Below are 18,759 nucleotides of genomic sequence, written 5' to 3' on the forward strand. Positions count from 1 at the left end.
GGGGCATGTCTAAAGGATTGTTGGCCTGAGATTGGTCGCAAGATATTTGCGATTCCAGACCTGACCAGCTAAGGTAGAAACAACAAGGCTACCAGTGGGCGTCTAGCGCCTTCAAATGCGCACCTGCTGATAACCTGGCCATTATCACATCTTTCTTCAAAAAACTCTATTAGCAACTCTCTCTCTCTCTCAATTTCAAAGAAGAAAACATCATGGCTTCCTAAAGAGTTCTGCTTATTTCATTTTATTTCTTAACTTTCTTATGAGATGCTTTCACGTGTTGGGGACACAGAAGGGAGCTGGTGGCAATCATGCTCTCCCTTTTCTGATTGTAATCTGACTGTAATCCAAGCCCAGGTAGCCCAAGAACAGTCCAAATGGCTACTGTGGGGACCAAGAAGCAGACACATTTTTCCAAGAGGTGTAGCAACTCCCAGAGTTATTGGCTAAAAATACCATGGTTTGGCTTTCAGGGAACCAAGTGGGATACTTCTCTGCAAAGTTAGACTTTGTTCCTTAGAATGGAAAAATTAAGAGAATGAATCGTCCATTGCTTGGCCCAGCAGATCGCTCGGACACCCAGATCAGCCTATCGGCCCTTCTTGATCTTCTCACTTTCTGATTCACCCAAGGAAATAAAGAAGTACTAGTATATTGACTACCAATTAGGAAGTAGTCAAGCTTGCTCCCAGTTCCTTTGGGAATAGATTCTACTGGAAATCTGTTCTGAAAAGATTTCGGATACTGCTTTTACAAGAACAGCTATTGTATATTGATAGTGACAATGAGCAAAGTGCTTGGATTTATAACTCTCCTAAGTACTAAACCAAATCCCTGAACTATTTAAAAAAAAAAAAAGTTCACAAGAGGAAGTTTTGCGACAGAGAGTATTTCCAGGAAGATCAGGGCAAAAAAATTAGACATTTAACTAATGATCTATTATCTGGACTTTAGGAGAATACTCACTTGACATGCCTATGTTTTCCATTATTCCTAACCATTCTCCTTTGAGATTTCTCTTCTGGTGTAAAGTGGGAGGGGGTGCCTCCTGAATTACTTATTAACATTTGCTTCTCTTCCCTTGTACACAGCCCTTACAAAAGGCCTTCTATTCACACAGACTTAAATAACACCTTGATGGGAAGCCATGATACTTCTCAGCATACTTGGAACTTGGCTTGGCATCTAGACCTTAATGAAGCTATTACTATCAGACATGGTCATCTGATATGTTTGGACTTTTGGTCAAGGTGGTTTGGGGAGTCCACACTTGGACACCATCCTTCTGCTCCACACACACAGCAAGGATAGATAAAATATTAAACAGGTAAGTGACAGCAAGGCTTTAAAAAACTAGATAACCACTTCCATGAATCAGAAAGGAGCCGAAAGTTCAAAGTAATACTAAGCCTTCTGATGAGGGTGCTGTGCTCAAGGTGCAAAAGAGAGGCTAGAGGCCCATGCATGGCTCCTGTGTGGTGATGGGTTTCAGAGAGCTCCGCATGAGAAAGGTGGGGTGAGAGCCAGGCTCTGCTTCAGTGAGGTCCCCTGAATCAAGAAAGGAAGTTGGGGGGAAAAAATGGCTGTTGACCCATTTCTAGAAGTCATGACTTTATAAAGCCTAGATAGGCCCAGGAAGGATAAAGTCTCAAAATCAGGAACAAAATCAGCTTCACGCTGGCTCCCTCCATACTCAATTGGCAATATCCCCCTCAAAATCATGCGGAAACCCCAAGACATCATCAGAAGAGCTGACTCTAGACTGGAAGAGCAGAGGGCAAGGTAGAGGCAATGTCAAACCACAGAACTATGAAAGAGGGGGAGAGAAAAGAGAGTCAAAATCAAACCAAAAAAGCAAAAAACAAGACAAAACCTTCCACTCAAAATGAATGTGCAAACTGAATTCCAAATTAAGATTGCTAATATTTCAAAAGCAAGTAAAATAATCAATAAAACATGATTTCAATCTTGATGATTTCAATGTTATGGAAGAGTCTCATAAAGATTTTTTTAATAACTGTGCTTATCAAAGAGATAAGTGAAAGCATGACATCAAAAGCAAATAGAAAAAAAAAAAGAGACAAAAATACAAGAATATGGAAGATAACTCCCAGGAAATCTTGGAAATAAAAGAGTCATGACATTGAGACCGACATAGACTTCTCATTAGCAATCACTGATACCAACAGGCTAAAAGAACATTGACACTTTCATAGACACAGATAGACTAAAACTTACTAAAGGATGCACTTTAGCAAGATGGAAAGTAAACCCAGAGAGAAGGCACAATGAATTAGAATGAAAAACAATGAATTAGAAGCTGGTAACACGTATTAGCATATTTAAATAACTATTGATTGTGAAACCATCATTTCAAAATCAACAAAAACACTGACAAACAGAGGTCAAACTGGGAAACCATGACAAAATATGAGGGGGATGTTCAATGAGAATTCCAAGTGTGAATGAAGAGAAACATTGGATAGTTTTAGATTTGGATTCAGACATGATGTGTAATTTTAGATTTTAAATTGGTATATATATATATATATATATATATTTTTTTTTAAAGAACAAGCACTTAAAGAATAGAAGTAGTTTGGTCACTTACATTAATAGTCTCTACAATGGATTGAATACACACCAAGGAGGGTGGCAAAGTGATCCACTGTTATGAGGAAAGAAATTATTAGAACTTCTCTTAACATTTATGTTTACATAAAAGATAAATTATTAAGCTACAATAATATTTAATATACAAAGCTCATGGCACCTTCACTTCTCTAAATGTCAGACTTGAAACATACAGTAAATAGTTCCACAGCATGGAATTAAGATAGTAGGAAACTGAATTCTTTATCTGGTTTGAAAAGCTTCAAAATGAGTTTCAGTGAATTTTCTTTTGCTTTCCCTTTTTTTGTGTGTGTGTGTGAATTTTCAACTCATTTGCTAAAATCCAAAGATGCAGCACATATTGATTAGTTTTCAAGAAGAACCAATGACAATGGGCAAGAAAGCCATTTACTAGCTGAACTGCAACCAAGAGTTTGGATGAAAAATTGCTTGCAATGAATTATGATTTTGCAAGCTCAAAGGTACACGTCTTCAAAAAGATCTCTTTTCAGCTCTGACTGTCATTAAAGCCATGTATCAGAATAAACTCCTAGAGAACCAAACTATGGGTTTGCTGTTTCTTACATCATTAAACCAAGATTTGAAAATTAATACTGCATACTTCATCTTTGCCTCGTTAAAAAATTAGTAATTTTTGCCCAGAGGACTTTAGTCTTATTAAAACAAACTTCTGTTATTTTTGAAATATTGTTTATTTCACCTTGATCTTGACCTTAAAAGTGTTTTGTTTTTATGTTGCATAATATACATGATATAATATTACAGTGGTCCATGTATATAACTTCTAAATTAATAAATATACATGTATTGAGAGAACATGCTAATTTTTTCTGATCTAGAGTACTGCAGCGTTCTGCTTGCCAGCCATCTGTAGCACAAACTCCTTCCGTCAAAATTCCGTGTGTTCCCCTGATTCTGATTCTACTCTTTGTTATCTCTCTTTTTTCTTTTTTTAGGGCCTGTTGCTATTACCACAGAGGGGGTCTGCATATCCACCTTCCCTCTGCTGGTCACTGAATTCTCAAGCATATTCTCACTCCCCTTGAATCTCAGCAGATCCCATGTCCCGTTTCTCAGAAGAAAGATCAGAGAGATGAACTCTCTTTCATGAACACTTACCTCTTAATATGACCTACCAAGGTTTCCCAAACTTACTTCACCTCCTCATGGTATAACTCTTATAACTCCAATAGAACTCATGTTTAACTGACTACAGTCTGGGAAAATCTAGTTTAAAAAAAAAAAAAGAAAGAAATGGGCATTTACCCCATAATTTTTGTCTTGAACCTTTCCGGCACTTAATGTCAATTGCGGTTACTGCTCCTATAGTACAAAAAAGATAGGCTTCCAACAGCGTGCTCAGGGAGGCGCCCCTGAACACAGACGTCCCTCGTTAGTCACAAAACTGGAAGTCCAGGAATGCATTTCTCTTACTCTAACAATACAAAAGGATGAGAGGGAATAAAAGATCATCTGGACCAAGGAGTGCACACTGGCAGATCTTACTCGACAGTGACTCTCAAAGTAAATGCACTGGTGGCTAGAAAGACAAAAGGAACCACCTCAGCCCATCTCAGTAAAAGAAATCAAGTGAAACATGACAAAGTCACAGAGAGATGGTTCCCTGATATGTAAGATATATTTAGTTTTTCTAATACAACCAATAAGCCTGGGCTACCCTAAGAAGTAAATTTTGGCATCCAAATGGGATTTCTTGGGTGTAAGGCTAGTATGCCCCAGCCCTGGAGTTGTAGCCCAGCACAGAATTGAAGGCAGACCTGTGCATTGGCCTAGCCCTGCACAAAACATTCAGGGAAGCCTTGGTGGGTTATGGTGAGAACCAACTCATCAAGCATTGACTAGCAACTTGCCCCTTGCCCCCAAGACGGCCTTTCCCCAGATGATTCCGACTGCAGGAGACCACTGAGGAGCTCCTTCCTCCTCTTCCAGAGACACGTGTGTCTGAGTTGCAGGCTGCTCACCCTAAGAACAGCTCACATTTTTGAGCACTGACTATTTGCCAGGCTCTGTGCCTAATTCTTTCCCTGTGCATTATCTCACATAAGCCTAACGATAAGATTGAGTTCAGTACTATTACCATTATTCACATTTTGTAGATGAAACAATTAAGACTTAGAGAGATTAAGACAAACTTGCCTCAGGTTGCACAAATTATAGATTTGGATTTACATTTAGGTCTTTTTTATTGTAGCATCTCCGTCTGCAATCTCTACATGCTATAGTATTTATTAGGAACGGGGAGGTTCTCTGGAGAAACCCAACTGCTTTTTACAAAATCTGATTTTGTCGAATTCCCAATTTTAATGGCAAAGAATAATTTCTTTTAAGGCTTCAAGTTTCTGTCTCAATTTGACTAATAAAATGTTTAAAGCTAATCTTCTGTGCCTTCAAAAAAAAGAAAAAAAGAAAAAAAGAAATCTCCTGGTCTTCAAAAGTACTCAGTAGTGTTGGTATGAAAATAAACATGGTAGAATTTCTGCCCGTGAAGAGATACATGCCTCTTTCTAAATTCTAGGAGATAACTGCATTTAAAAATTATTTCTGAAGGGAGACTAAATTATAAATCTATAAGTCAAAGTAGGATGATATATGTTTACCATTATCCAGATCAATTTATTTATCACTTCAAGGATTTTTAAGAATAGTTTTCAGGAACTTTACATATACTTCATTACGGCCAGTGCTCAAAAAATTATTGAGTCGGCAGCAATACAACCGGGTCCCCAGAATGCAGAGGAAGGCATCTGTCTGATTCGGTGCTGAGTAATTGGCAAAAGAGACTCCTGACTTCATCCAGCAGCCAAAAGAATGGCCTGTTGCTTAAAAGGCAGTTACAGCTGCTTTGTGCATGAGTCTTCTGTTATAAAACCAGCAACCAGAGGGAAAAGCAGGTTCACAGAATCTGCTCCAGGAATATAAAGCCTGAACAAGTTCTTTCCACAAGCCATCACTTAGTGAAGAGCATGATAGATGCTCATCCCAACCAGATAGCAAGGTCCCCCCTACCCCCCCGACAGATGGCTGGCAAGTGCACGCTGGCCTGACCGAGGGCAGCCTGTCACCCAAACACTCAAAGACAACTGTCTCTAATAGGCTTTCAAAAAGGGTCAGCCTACTGTTTTCCGAGATGAGGAATCAAGGGCTGCCAACTGGCAGTCTAATCAAACCTGGCCTGTGAACATGAACATTTGGTAAGGCCAGACCTTGAAAGCTTTCAGCAAGGCATATGCTCTCAATTTGCCAAAATACCCACTACGCCCTGTTGTCTTCCATTGAGCCGTACATCCCTATATGACCTGCCTGGCTCCTGAAAGCATTTGTGCCTAAGTCAGCAGAATGGACTGAGGACCTCTCACATCCCTTCTGGATTCATGGTTCTATAAAGAAATTGTGGCATATTTTAATTAGCTGTATAGTATGGAAAGGGAAAAAGGTTTAGGCTGGATCTTTTTTGTTTTGTTTTTTTAAGATTTTATTTATTTATTTATTTATTTGAGAAAGAGAGAGAGAGCACAAGCAGGGGGAGTGGCAGGTAGAGTGAGAGGAAGAAGCAGGCTCCCCGCTGAGCAGGGAGCCCCACATGGGGCTAGGTCCCAGGACCCTGAGATCATGACCTGAGCCCAAGGCAGACGCTTAATGGACAGAGCCACCCAGGTGCCCCTAGGCTGGATCTTAAAGAGCTTTTCTGGCAAGGGCAAAACCACTCTGCAACCAAGAAAACTTCCTTCATGGGATACTTCTCTGGGATTCATCAAACAAGGTATCCTGGGTTCTGAGTGACTTAAACTTAAGCTGTTTAATTTTAACTCAAGCTGAACATTTTTTTAGTAACAGGATGTTTCTTACCTTGGATAATTCCTGATCAAATATGTCCTGATTAGCTCCGCTATGATGTGCAGTGCCCCGAAGGCAGGGATCTAGTCAGTCTTCACAGCTCTGAGAATATTAAGTGCTCAGCAATTGTTTTTAGAATGAGTACCTGACTAAGTAAGTGACACATGGAGAAATAGACAAACACTGTGGTCCCGGCAAGGCCCATTCTTAACTTCAGCCACTTCACATTTCACGTAAAGGAGAATTCCATCATGCCTAAAAAATACTGGTCACTTTTTTTTCACTCATTCATCAATTTCTGCCTGATCTCCTTAAATAGCCCAATGAAAATTTACTTTCCTCTTACAAAAGTACATTTCGTCATCCATTAGTAAAAAATAGTTAAGTACTAATACTTACTTAGGCTTCAGATTAATTGGGGAAACAATTCTTTTTCACCATGTGGCTTTTAGCTCTTTATGCAGGCACTTGCTGAAGGAAGAAGTAGACTACCCAAATTTCTTGTATCAACGCAGGATACCGAGAGCTAAGTGCTGAGTACATAGAAGGTAATCAATGAGTTTGCCTGGCTGATTTAGCTGGAGACTGAAGTCTCATAATTTTCCCACTAGACCACTGTTTTAAGGAAATGAAGGATAAGATCCCAAGTTTAATGACTAGGGTCTCATCTTGTGCTTATTATTCACAGCACTAAACTTGGGCATAGACAACAGTGAGCATCCACACCAGCCATCTAAATGGTTCTAGAAGTACTGATGAGCAGCAGAGCAAATACCTAGCTACCATCTTTGAGGAAGATGCCTCCAAGATGGTTGTAGAAAAGTTCCTGAGAGCGATGGGGGAAAGGAGATAAACCTTTGTCTCTGATATGAGGTGCAAGAGAAGAAAAGGCACTGGACAGCAATCAGGGTTTAACTAGGCTCTAACTTACCATCAGGGACACAGGCCAAGATGGGGAGCTGGTGTGGTTGCTCTTAAAGAAGCAATGAGCCATCCTATGGGTGCTTTATCTCCTTGAGTCTCAGTTCTGCTTTCAATTTGCTTTTTGCATTGTCTTTTCATCTTTTTTTTAATTTAAAATTTTTTTATGTTTTTAAAAATTATTTTATTTAAATTCAATTAGTTAACATATACTGCATTACTAGTTTCCAACGTAGAGCTCAGTCATTCATCCGTTGCATACAACACCCAGTGCTCATTACATCGTGTGCCCTCCTTAATGCCCATCACCCAATTGCCCCATCCCCCCCCCCACCTTCCCTCCAGCAACCCTCACTTTGTTTCCTAGAGTTAAGAGTGTCTTGGGGCCCCTGGGTGGCTCAGTTGGTTAAGGGTCTGCCTTCGGCTCAGGACATGATCTCGGGGTCCTGGGATCGAGCCCTGCATCCAACTCTCTGCTCAGCAGGGAGTCCGCTTCTCCCTCTCACTCTCCCTCTGTGCTCTGTCTCTGTCTCAAATGAATAAAATCTTTTAAGAAAAAGAGTCTCTTATCGTTTGCCTATGTCATTTCATCTTCATTAGTTTCCTGTTGCCACTGTAATAAATCACCACGAATTTAGTGGCTTATAACAACCTAGATTTATTCTTATAGTTCTGGAGGTCAGACATCTGAAATAAGTCTTATAGAATTAAAATCAAGGTATCAGCAGAGCTGAATTCCTTCTGGAGGCTTCAAAGGAGAATCCATTCCTTGTCTCTTCCAGCTTCTAGAAGCTTCCAGCCTTGGCTTATGGCTGTATCACTCCAGTTTCCATTTCTGCTGTCACATTGCCTTTTCCTCTCTGACCTCCTTGCCTTCCTTTTATAAGGACTCTTGGGATTATATTGAGCTCAATTAAATAATCCAGGATAATTTCCCCAACTCAAGGGTCCTTAACTTAATCACATCTGCAAAGTCCCCTTGTCATGTAAAGTAACATATTGACAGGTTCTGGAGACTAGGATGCAGACCTCCTGGGGGGCTTGGGGGGGCACGGGGAGGAGATGTTTTTCAGCCTAGGACATCACCATTATCTTAACAAACTACATGTCATTAAGCAAGTCATTTTAAAAGTTCCCTCTCCCTGGGAATGTGCTGAAAGACAGCCCAGATGGCCCTGCTGCTCCTCTAGGTGCACCTGAGGTCTTAAATGGGGGCTAATGGGTAGAAAGCATGGTTGGTGGTGGGACGATACCAGAAAAGGCCCCGGTAGTGGGATCTGAGCAGGGAGTGAAAAGGTATTTAGCAGGAGAAAAGAGTAGAGGGATTATAAAGAAGAGTTTCAATACCATGGACTTAGGGGACTTCCAAGACTCTAACTCTATATGGCATTCAAACAACTGGGTCTACGACGCCCCTGAGTGCTAACACCAAAAGTGCTTAGGCCAATGTTGGGTTAAGAATTCAAAAATCTTTTAGCAAGAGCATAGCTGAAACTACGTGTTACCTACGTGAGGCCGTTCTCAATCTTCCCAGCACCCCTTAAAGGAGCGGACAGCAATCAGTCCATAAGCAGGACTTCTCCATTTCTCGGACACTAGACTGAGTAACTGTCTTCCTGGAATTCATTGGGTTTTCCCAATGACTACAATGGGTTCTCCCAAGATAAAAATGAATGGGCTCTTTGACAGTATGGAGAGTGAGAACATGGGAGGGGAAAAGATAGGCCAGGAGTATAAAGATCCAGAGTATAGAGCAGGATGATGTGGCCTGGATATGGATGCTGGGAAGAAAAACAAAGGAAGGAGGGAGGCAGCAGCGAGGGCAGGACACTGGGCAGACCTGAAGGAGTGGGGGCCAGCTGGGTGGGTTCATAGGACTTGCCTCAAGTGCTGCAAAGCTCTAGAAACAGCCCCATGGTTGGATGCTGTGATTCTTACAGAGAGATTCGGTATTTCTATAGCTAAAGACCATTTACTTGCTGAAAACCCATTGTAGCATCCACTCAGAAACGTTTGCTGTCAACATTTGTTACTTATACTCTGATGCAAACATAAATAAGATGGTGCATTTGCTAGTGAAGCTCAGGTGGATGAGAGCTTCTGCCACAAGCATAACCACCAAGAGGGAAACCTTCCGAGAAAGGATGAACAGCCTAGTTAGTCACCCTCAACTTGGAAAATGGAACATATAAAAAGACATGGTATCAAGACAGAGGAGACAAGGAATAGAATGATACAAAGATCTGGCTTGCTGGGGACAGGGCAAGTATTTTCCATGGCCAATTTTGCAAGACTGACTCTCAAGATTCAGTTACCATCTGCATAGTGCTATAAAGTATCTACAATTCATTTGAGATCAATTACTTACTAAGTTTGATGATTAGTAGACTGTCTTAACTCTATAGAATCGCTAGAAACTGAATAATTCTCCGATATGCTCATTCTTCAAAGTACTATTTTAAGCCCTCCCCCACCCCACCCCCCTGCGTCGAGTAGCGACTGCTTATATCAGAAATAGTTTGAGCCACTGGAAAACTTAAAAGGAGTTTGACAGAAACAAACTCTCCTCTAAGTGAGTCTACCTATAACCCACCTACTCAGTAGACAGGAAGCGGTAGGAAAAGGTTACAGAATTAACGTTAAAATAGTAACATCAGCTTGCAATGATTCACCAGTGTGTTTATCTTTAGAGGGCTAAATTAAGTGGAACATTCTGGCAACCTTCTTTTTCTTTATTCTAACAACATTCTTTTCTCTCTTTAAAAACAACAACAAAACAAATTCTAGTTCACCAAAGCCTCCGCTCAGGACAAGAACTGATGTCAAGCCCTGTTCCCTTGAAATTTGGATAACATTTTAAATTTGTCATTTCAAATGTGAACACTGAAGTCAAATCCATGGCTTGGAATTTTCAGTTTGTATCCGTTTAGCAAGGCATTCTACAGCGTTTGCTTTCAGCACATCTTACAGCTTGCTCTGTGAAAGCCTGAATTAAAAATATGTTAGCTCATCAGTCATTTGAGTCTGGAAACATTTAAATAATTAAGCTCCAAACCCAGTCAGCAAGTCAGCACCAGAGAATGCTCATGACCCTGGAGATGTCCCGGGCTCTGTCCACTCTGCTTCAATAGATCCAAAGACTCCCCCAGAGCTCAGTAAATGTGGCACAACCCCTCCTCCCCACCTAGTGGGATGAAACCCTCCATTTCAGTTTTATACTGAACAAAACTAGTATAGCTACCTCCTTCCTTCACCTAATTATCCTTTAGTGTGTCATTTGACATACGTCCCTGAGCTCATATATATTTTAGAGGTCATCATATCATTGCACTTATTACCAAGCAACATCATTCCTTGGCCATCTATATTTTGCATCAAATGCGTCACACCTGATGAAGGTTCCTAGATTTGTTCTTACTACAAGAGTCTAAAATTGGCTTGCTTCTAAAACCTGCTCTGAGAATGTAATAGAAAAAGACCTGTTTTAGGAAGCTATGTGTTATTCATAAAATCATTATGTAATAGTCTTCATTTCAGAACTTCTTCCCTCAGCTGAGGCGTCCACAGAAGAGCAGACATCACCACTGACCCGCTTCGCCCCACCGATAGCCTGGTTAATTAGAGCAAAGCAGGGCCAAGAACTCTGTAGCGGCGCCAGCACGGTCTCCGAGTCCAAGGCAGGAGCCAAGCCCTGCTTGCCCAGAAGCGTGGGCTGTTGGCTCCAGACCCATTGACGGCAAGCTCTAGAGGAAGCCCACATGCCGCCAACTGGGTCCAGCCAAGGCCGGCACCGAAGCAGAAGCCTGGGCTTGCTTCCTGGACCATAATCAAGTCAAGGGCTTCTCCTACTCCACTTCCTCAGAGGCAGCAGTGACACCCCGTCTTCATTTAGAAGTGGATTAGTGGTGTTCAACCTATGCCAACCCCTGTGTATTGTTTCCAAATTCTGCCAGAATATTTCCATGGGTTCTCAATGCCAGTAGTTAACTTTTCATGGGTTTTCAGGTGAACAGCCTTCAAAAACACATTTATTCTCCACATTCCTTCAGGCAACACTCACTGAGCACCATCCTAGGCCGGCCATGGAGCCGAGCAAAAGGCTGACGCTCTGAGAAGTCACAGCGGGGCAGGGAGATGAGACAGGCCAAAGGTACAAGTGGAAACCCACATTCCACCTGTCTAAACATTGAGGTTATAAAGCAAGCTAAGAGACTATTAGAAGATGTTCTATCCTCCACTTAACAAATAAATGTACCTTCATAATGACCTGGAAAGTGGCCGCACTGAGAGTTGGCTTCTAGCCTGAGGCCCACCCTTCTCTGCTGCCCCCAGGCCTGTCCTGCTCTCTAAGAGCTGTGAGCTCTGCTCATAGCCACATATGCACTTTCTGTCAGCACAGCCTGCTGACGGCCCCTCTTCCGGCTTGTGGCTACGAACCCCAGCAGTACAGTTCACCCTCACCCTCACAAAGATGGGTCAAGGGAGGCAAACCAGACAGGCCTGGAAGTGGGCTGAGGGCTGTTTGGAGCAGGAATTCCAGGCCCCCGGGTACCTGAGGCATGGCCCCGGGAAGGGGGTCCAGGCTCCAGGTGGCACGTTCCCCGCTGTGTAAGAGGAAGGTTAACTGGAAGAGGCCAAGCCCAGAGCAAAGGTGACCTTGTGCCTGAGTCTCAAGGTGGCACTGGGTTCATCACCTGTGTATACTGGCATCCTCTGAGAAGTCCCTAATCCCATTTGGCCTTCACTGGCCTCAGGCCAGAGACCCATGGAGGTCACTGCTATATCCTGCCTCCCTCCCAAACTTTCCAGCTGCCTCCGGCCTAGGGCCTCTTCCGTGCCACTTTCATGCTATTCTTGGGTGCTTGGGAAGGAACATTCTGTTGCTGTCACATAACTCTGGGCCGGGGAAGGCAAAACCTCACTGCTCCCTGGCCCCACAAGCTCGTTCTCGGCTCACGTGCCACATCGAGGGCAGAAGGTGATGGCACTTAGGCAACCTGCCTAGACTGCCACACCGATGTTTCTTTCTCTTTGTCAACCTGCCTGACACAAGGTCACTCCAACAGTGTCCTGAATGGATCTGAGTCCATCTGCCTCCTTGAGTATCTACAAGCAATCCTTTCCAGTCTTTTACCCTATGCCAGGCCTCAGCTTCTGAAACTCCAAAGTCAAGAGTTGGCTTCACTGCTCTCTGCTTGCGGCTCAGTCACCCTCTCCTGAAGAAATGAGTGCAGAAGGCCCAGCTGCCTGGGCAAAAGGAATATCACAAGGCACCAGGAATTACAGAAAAAAAAATCTGTCAGTACCTCAAAATATTGTCTCAAAAACTCCAATAAAATTATTGTGAGAAATGTTAACCTTCGTATGCAAATACAATTAAACTGACCCACTGTGCACAGGATATAAATGTTGAGTTTTTCTGGTAATGGGCATGGATTTGTTCTACTTCATCCATGGTTTCAGCCAGTGCACCTCGTGACTAGCACATGCATGGAAAGATGGCCATCTGGAATCAGGGGAAAGGACAAGCCCATGCAACAGGACAAATCAGTCCATCCTCATGCAGACATCATAATGGACTGTCCTTGCGACCTGAATTTTTTTTTTTTTTTTACCACAGTGACCTCAGCTAATAAGACACAGGGCCTTTTCTTGTTTAGATCTTCAGATACAACATATAAGACAGCTTGTTCCTGTTACTAAAGAAATACATAAATAAGTAAATAAATAGAAAGTCTTTGAACTGGAGTGATATTTAAACCTATAAAATTTCCTGAGTAGTCTTTGCTTGACAGTATTTCCTTTATTTTTCTTTCTCAATAGCACCCACTCATGATCGCAAATGCCTATTGACTGCAAAATCCAGAATACTGTAATTAGCTTTCCAACATTGATTTTATATTAAGGCACACAAATAATGTAGGGGATGTGAAATGCTATGTTTCTCTTGATTAGTGTCTTAAAATAACAGACGTAAGCAGCCACACGCTGATAGACATTTGCTCCAAGAGTACATTTAAAATCAGAGGCTGACATTCTCCTCTGAACAATCCAACCAGAAGCTCATTAGGACTTGTGTGAAAACCAGCATGTTTTTATGAATGTGGATCCTTCAGCTTCGTGGTGGTATTCCTGAAAGGCATCGGCAGCACATGAAAAGTTCTAATGAACATAAGTCCAAATATAGGGAAGGCACCACAGTAAAAATCAGTTTTATAGAAGACCTGTAGATTTAAGGAATGTAAGACCACACAAAATTCCACATCTTACGTAAATCAAATTCATCTTCAAATAAGTACATTTTCTTCAATCACTAAGTACAGGTAAACTGATCAATTTTAAACTCTTCTTATCATGAACTGTAGTCGCTGAGCATAGAGTTTTAGTTACTGTAATATTCTGCACTAAATTCAACCCTGTGATTATTATATTTTCCAATACATTGTTGGGTTAGGTTATAAGTATTTTGTTTAGGAATTTTCCATCTGCTCTTATGAGTGAGATTAGTTTGTCATTTTCCCTTCTGGCCTTAGAATGAGTTGGGAAAGGGGCGCCTGGGTGGCTCAGTTGGTTAAGCATCTGTCTTCGGCTCAGGTCATGATCCCAAGGTCCTGGGATCAAGCCCTGCGTCTGGGCTCTCTGCTCAGTGGAGAGTTGCTTCTCCCTTTCCCTCTGCTGCTCCCCCTGCTTGTGCTCTCTCTCTCTCTGGCAAATAAATAAATAAAATCTTTTAAAAAAAAATGAGCTGGGACATGTTTCATCATCTTCTGTAATACGAGGTAGTTTGTGTAAGATTAGTGTTGTGGGCTGAATCGTATCCCCCAAATTCATATTCAAACTCCCAGCACCTTGGAATAGGACTGTATCTGCAGACAGGACTTTTAGAGATGATTAAGTTAAAATGAGGCCCTTAGGGTAAGCTCTAATCCAATGTGACTGGTGCTCTTATTAGATGAGGAATCTGGACCCACAGAGAAGACCAGAGATGCTCACGCATAGAGGAAAGACCTTACAAGGACAAAGCAGGACAGCAGTCTTCTGCAAGCTGAGGAGAAGCCTTGGAAGAAACCAAACCTGCCAACACCTTGACCTTGGACTTCTCCAGAACTGTGAGAAAATACATTTCTGTTGGTTAAGCCATCCAATCTGTGGCATTCTGTTATGGTAGCTCTAGCAAATGAATACAACTAAAATGGCTTGTTCCTTGAATGCTGAGTTGAACTCACTAGTACAATCTTCAGGGTCTGGTGAAACATTCTGATCATTGATTCAAATTAGTTAATAATTATAGGAGCTTCCAACTTCTATTTCTTCTTGAGCCAGTTTTGGTAAGTTAAATTTTTAAGGAACATGTACATTAACTCCATTCTCAAGGTTATAGATACCAGCTTTGCCTATAATAGCTTCTTACTGTCTTTTAATCTCTGTAATCCCTACAGGTGTGTTCCTTTCCCATTTCTAATATTGTTCATTTGTGCTTTTCTTCTCTCTCTTGTGGATATTTCCAGGTATGTCATTTCCATTAGGCTTTTCAAAGAACCAACTTTTGGCTTTGTTGATCCTTGCATATTTATTTTCTGTTTCATTAATTCTTACATTTATCTTTATTATTTCCTTCTTTCTGCTTTCTCTGGGTTGACTCCAAGAAAGCCTTACTCTGAGGATTGACATTTGGAACATCTAGTGTCAATTAGTGGTTTTCAAATTCTGCTCAGCAAGCTTTGCACCGTGGCAGTTATCGTAGTCAATGAGGTTTATCCGAGGCGCGATTATTGCTAATTGAAAACTTTTCTCAAATTCTGCTCAGCAAGACCCTGGGATATTCTTTGGTGGTGTCTCAGAGATTTCCTGACTCCCACTGAGAAAGCTTAGCTGTTTTAATCTAAGCAAGTCTACTTTTGTCAGTTTTACGTGTGAGACTTCCATAAAGTTTGGGGGAGGGGGATGGTTGCATTCTCTGTTTTTAAATTTGAAGACTTCAGAGGGACTAAGCTAATGAGATCTGTTTCTCCCATATCATAACTTTTAGTACTTATAGATATACATATTTCTATTGACAACATAGTGAGTTACAAAGTACCAATTTATAGCTGGGGAAATTTGTCCACATCTGTCAATGCCAGAACCCTTCTAAACTGGGATTCTATAATTCTATCTACTTACATAAGATCGATGATCTTAAGTATAAAAGGTTTTAAAAGATCTTTCACTGCCGGTAATATTTAGAATTTGTGCTGAGTATTGGACTAATTTTTTTTACTCTAAATAACCCTTCAGGTAGAGGTCCTACAAAGGATGAAAGAATAGGGTTTCTTAATTTCAAAACAGACAATTTTCTTGCTTTCAAATATCTCATTAATTTGTTGCATATGTCCCTGAAATAGTGTCCCAGCTTTTTTGTCAACAGACTCCAGACTTAATCTTTTAATTTCATCTTCCATGAGTTGCTGACAGGCTTTTGGTACAATTATTCCATTATAGGTCACTGCCATAAACTATTTCATGTTACTGAGAGATGAGTTAAGAGTAACGTCAGATTGGAGAAAAAATAATGTCAGATTGTATTTTTTAATATAAAACTCTAGATAACATAAATTCATCTGATATGGGCCTTTGATTCCATGGACAGAAATAATTTATGGACTTAGCTATATGATTTGGCATAGATAGCCTAGAAATGTTTCTTTAATGTCTTATCATATATCATTGTCAACAATTAAAGAGTGATTTCTTAGAAAAACAAATTAAAAACTCAAATGCTATAGACCAGGACTGAATCTTAGTTACAACTCCCCCCACCCTTTATACTTGTAGCTAAGTAATTTGATTTATAATTTAGAATAATTACAGGGCACCTGGTTGACTCAGTTGGAAGAACATGGGATGCTTGATCTCAGGGTCATGAGTTTGAGCCCACGTTGGGTGGAGAGATTCCTTATAAATAAATAAAATAATTTTTAAAAATTAGAATAATCATCATGTCTTTCCTTCATGGCAAACAGATGATTATCTGTCTTCATGCATATGATGTGGGTTTCACAAACCAAGAACAGTAATGAGCTTAACCCACTAGCTAATTACTATCAGAAAAAAAAAAGTCTCAATAATAACACAAATCTCAGTTGCTGACTTAGACAATCTTCGATGTTGTAACATATGGCGTTAACATCATTGAATATGGGCATACTTTCAGAACTTTTGAGAAAGACATATTTCAGCTAATGCTGCATGATGGACCCATGTCAGGTCTAACCACAATTAGACCTACCATGCTTCCTTTGAGCTGTGTGGCCAGTTGGTACTATTTACCCTTAAAATTACCCCGGATAGAAACTTCTCTTCCATTTTATATGATACAGAAGGCCCAGGTCTCTGGGACCCCTGGGTGGCTCGGATGGTTAAGCATCTGCCTTCGGCTCAAGTCATGATCCCAGGGTCCTGGGATCGAGCCCCGCATCAGGCTCCCTGGTCAGAGGGGGGCCTGCTTCTCCCCCTCCCTCTTCTTCTCCCCCTGCTCATGTTCTCTCTCTCTCTCTCTCTCTCTCTCTCTCTCTCTCTATCTCTGTGTCTCAAATGAATAAATAAAAAAATAATAAAAAAATAAAGAAGGCCCAGGTCTCATCCAAGCACGTGATAACGTGTTTCCGAGGTTTGTGTTTTGTTTTAAGGAAAAAGGAATCTGTCGCTTCCACGAATCGCTAGCAGCCCCAGCTTAAAATCCCCTGTTGCTGGGCTCACCAGCTCCCATTAAGCCTTCAGTACATTAATTTGCTGGCCAAATCTAACTGCAAAACAAATCACCTTCGAAGTCCCATTATCCACATCATTTTGAGAACAGAGTCACTCATGTAGTTTATTCACCCACGAACATTGTTGGAGCACCTATCAGGTGCCAAGCCCAGTGATAGCCAGGAAGATCCCTCCCTTCGAGAAGCTTGCTCTCTAGTTGGTTTCATCTTTTCAAAACCCTGTGTTCCCAAGACAACACCATCAGCCTCCTATATTGCTCCCTGAGCTACGGAGCCACGCCTGTGGTTTCCGGCTTGCTAGGAGCTCTGGCGACTCTGGTTCTGAATCCAGTTTCCCACTCCTTCAGCTCTAGGTTAACAGTGAACCTGCTTGCCTAGTTCTGATGTGTTGTCCTTGCCCTGTCTGGTATCTCAGCTTCCACTCTGAATGGAGATTTTTGCCTTGGTTAAATCAATCTCACCCCAAGACGGAAAGTCAGTTCCAACCCCTTCCTAGCAGCCAGAATGCTGCTGCAATGGACAGACCTGCTTCCTAACAGTGACTCCTGAGCTGGGTCTCCAACGTCATCCCTCCCCCACATTCCCTCTCATGTTGGCGCAGGTGTGGTTCCCACCCTGCTGAGTCCCGCTGTCAGTTCCTGCAGATCATTAAGACTATGGTTCCCCTCACTGTTCAGGTCCAGTGCTGTGCCTGGTCCTGCTCATCAACTATGCGGTAATTGCTGATTAAATATCATGGTTTCCCCCAGAGTAGGACTTCAGTTTAATTCACATAATCCATGGCACTGAGGTCAGGAACTATGTCTTTTAAAAAATCTGTATCCATAGCACTTGGGAGTACTTGAAATGTAGTAAGTCTCAGATCCAAGAAACCCTTGTTGAATGAAAGAATGAAGTTGTACAGGCAGAAAGGAAACACTTTAGCTCTTGCTCTCACCATTAAGACATGCCTTCCAATTAAGACAGACGTGCCTTATGGCTCTGTTATTGCTCGATTTGATGGTATTCCTATTCTATAGACCTCTTTTCACAAGTATTTGCCAGATTCCCTGCCTCTGTGGGGGAGCAAAGTCAAACACATCATCGTGTCACTTAGCAACTTCAGGAGAAACCTCCGGAGTGTTAACCAGTGTTTTACCAACACTGAAAAGTGAGACAGGGATTGTGTTTTCTCTGTAGATGGTTCTGTGCAGACGACAACCTGAGAGAGCAGCAAGCATGTACCCCTGTAATCCAACCCGACGCGGTTTGACAAGCACTTTCATTAACCAAATCACTGTTTAGTAGAAAATATTCCATCTTCTCAATTCATAGAGATGAAAGGATTGTGGAGGCATGTTCTTCATTGCTACTGTGAAATGTGCAATCATGCTGGAATCCCTGGTACGTAAGTGGCCTGTATGCTGGTTCTAACAGCATAAATAGTTGACACATAATTACATCCAAAAACAGGAACAGAAATTTACTAACTCCTAAACTCCCTGAGAACTTCTTACACCCAGAATAGAAAGATTCAGTATGGTGTTTCTAATTCAAGTAGGTGAATGTTGACTGCATTTTAAAGTGCATCAGAATCTGAATTTAAAGTCTATCTCGGCAA

At 41.5% G+C, this 18,759-nt stretch overlaps 1 non-coding gene across 1 annotated transcript; it reads left to right on the forward strand.

The window, feature by feature from the left end:
• Positions 1-15,127: 15,127 nt before the first annotated feature.
• LOC113928216 lies at positions 15,128-15,274 on the forward strand. The gene has a single exon (XR_003521869.1). It is a non-coding gene; the product is annotated as a U4 spliceosomal RNA (small nuclear RNA).
• The last annotated feature ends 3,485 nt before the right edge of the window (positions 15,275-18,759 follow it).

Source organism: Zalophus californianus, chromosome 7, assembly GCF_009762305.2.
Source record: "Zalophus californianus isolate mZalCal1 chromosome 7, mZalCal1.pri.v2, whole genome shotgun sequence".
Classification (NCBI taxonomy): Eukaryota; Metazoa; Chordata; class Mammalia; order Carnivora; family Otariidae; genus Zalophus; species Zalophus californianus.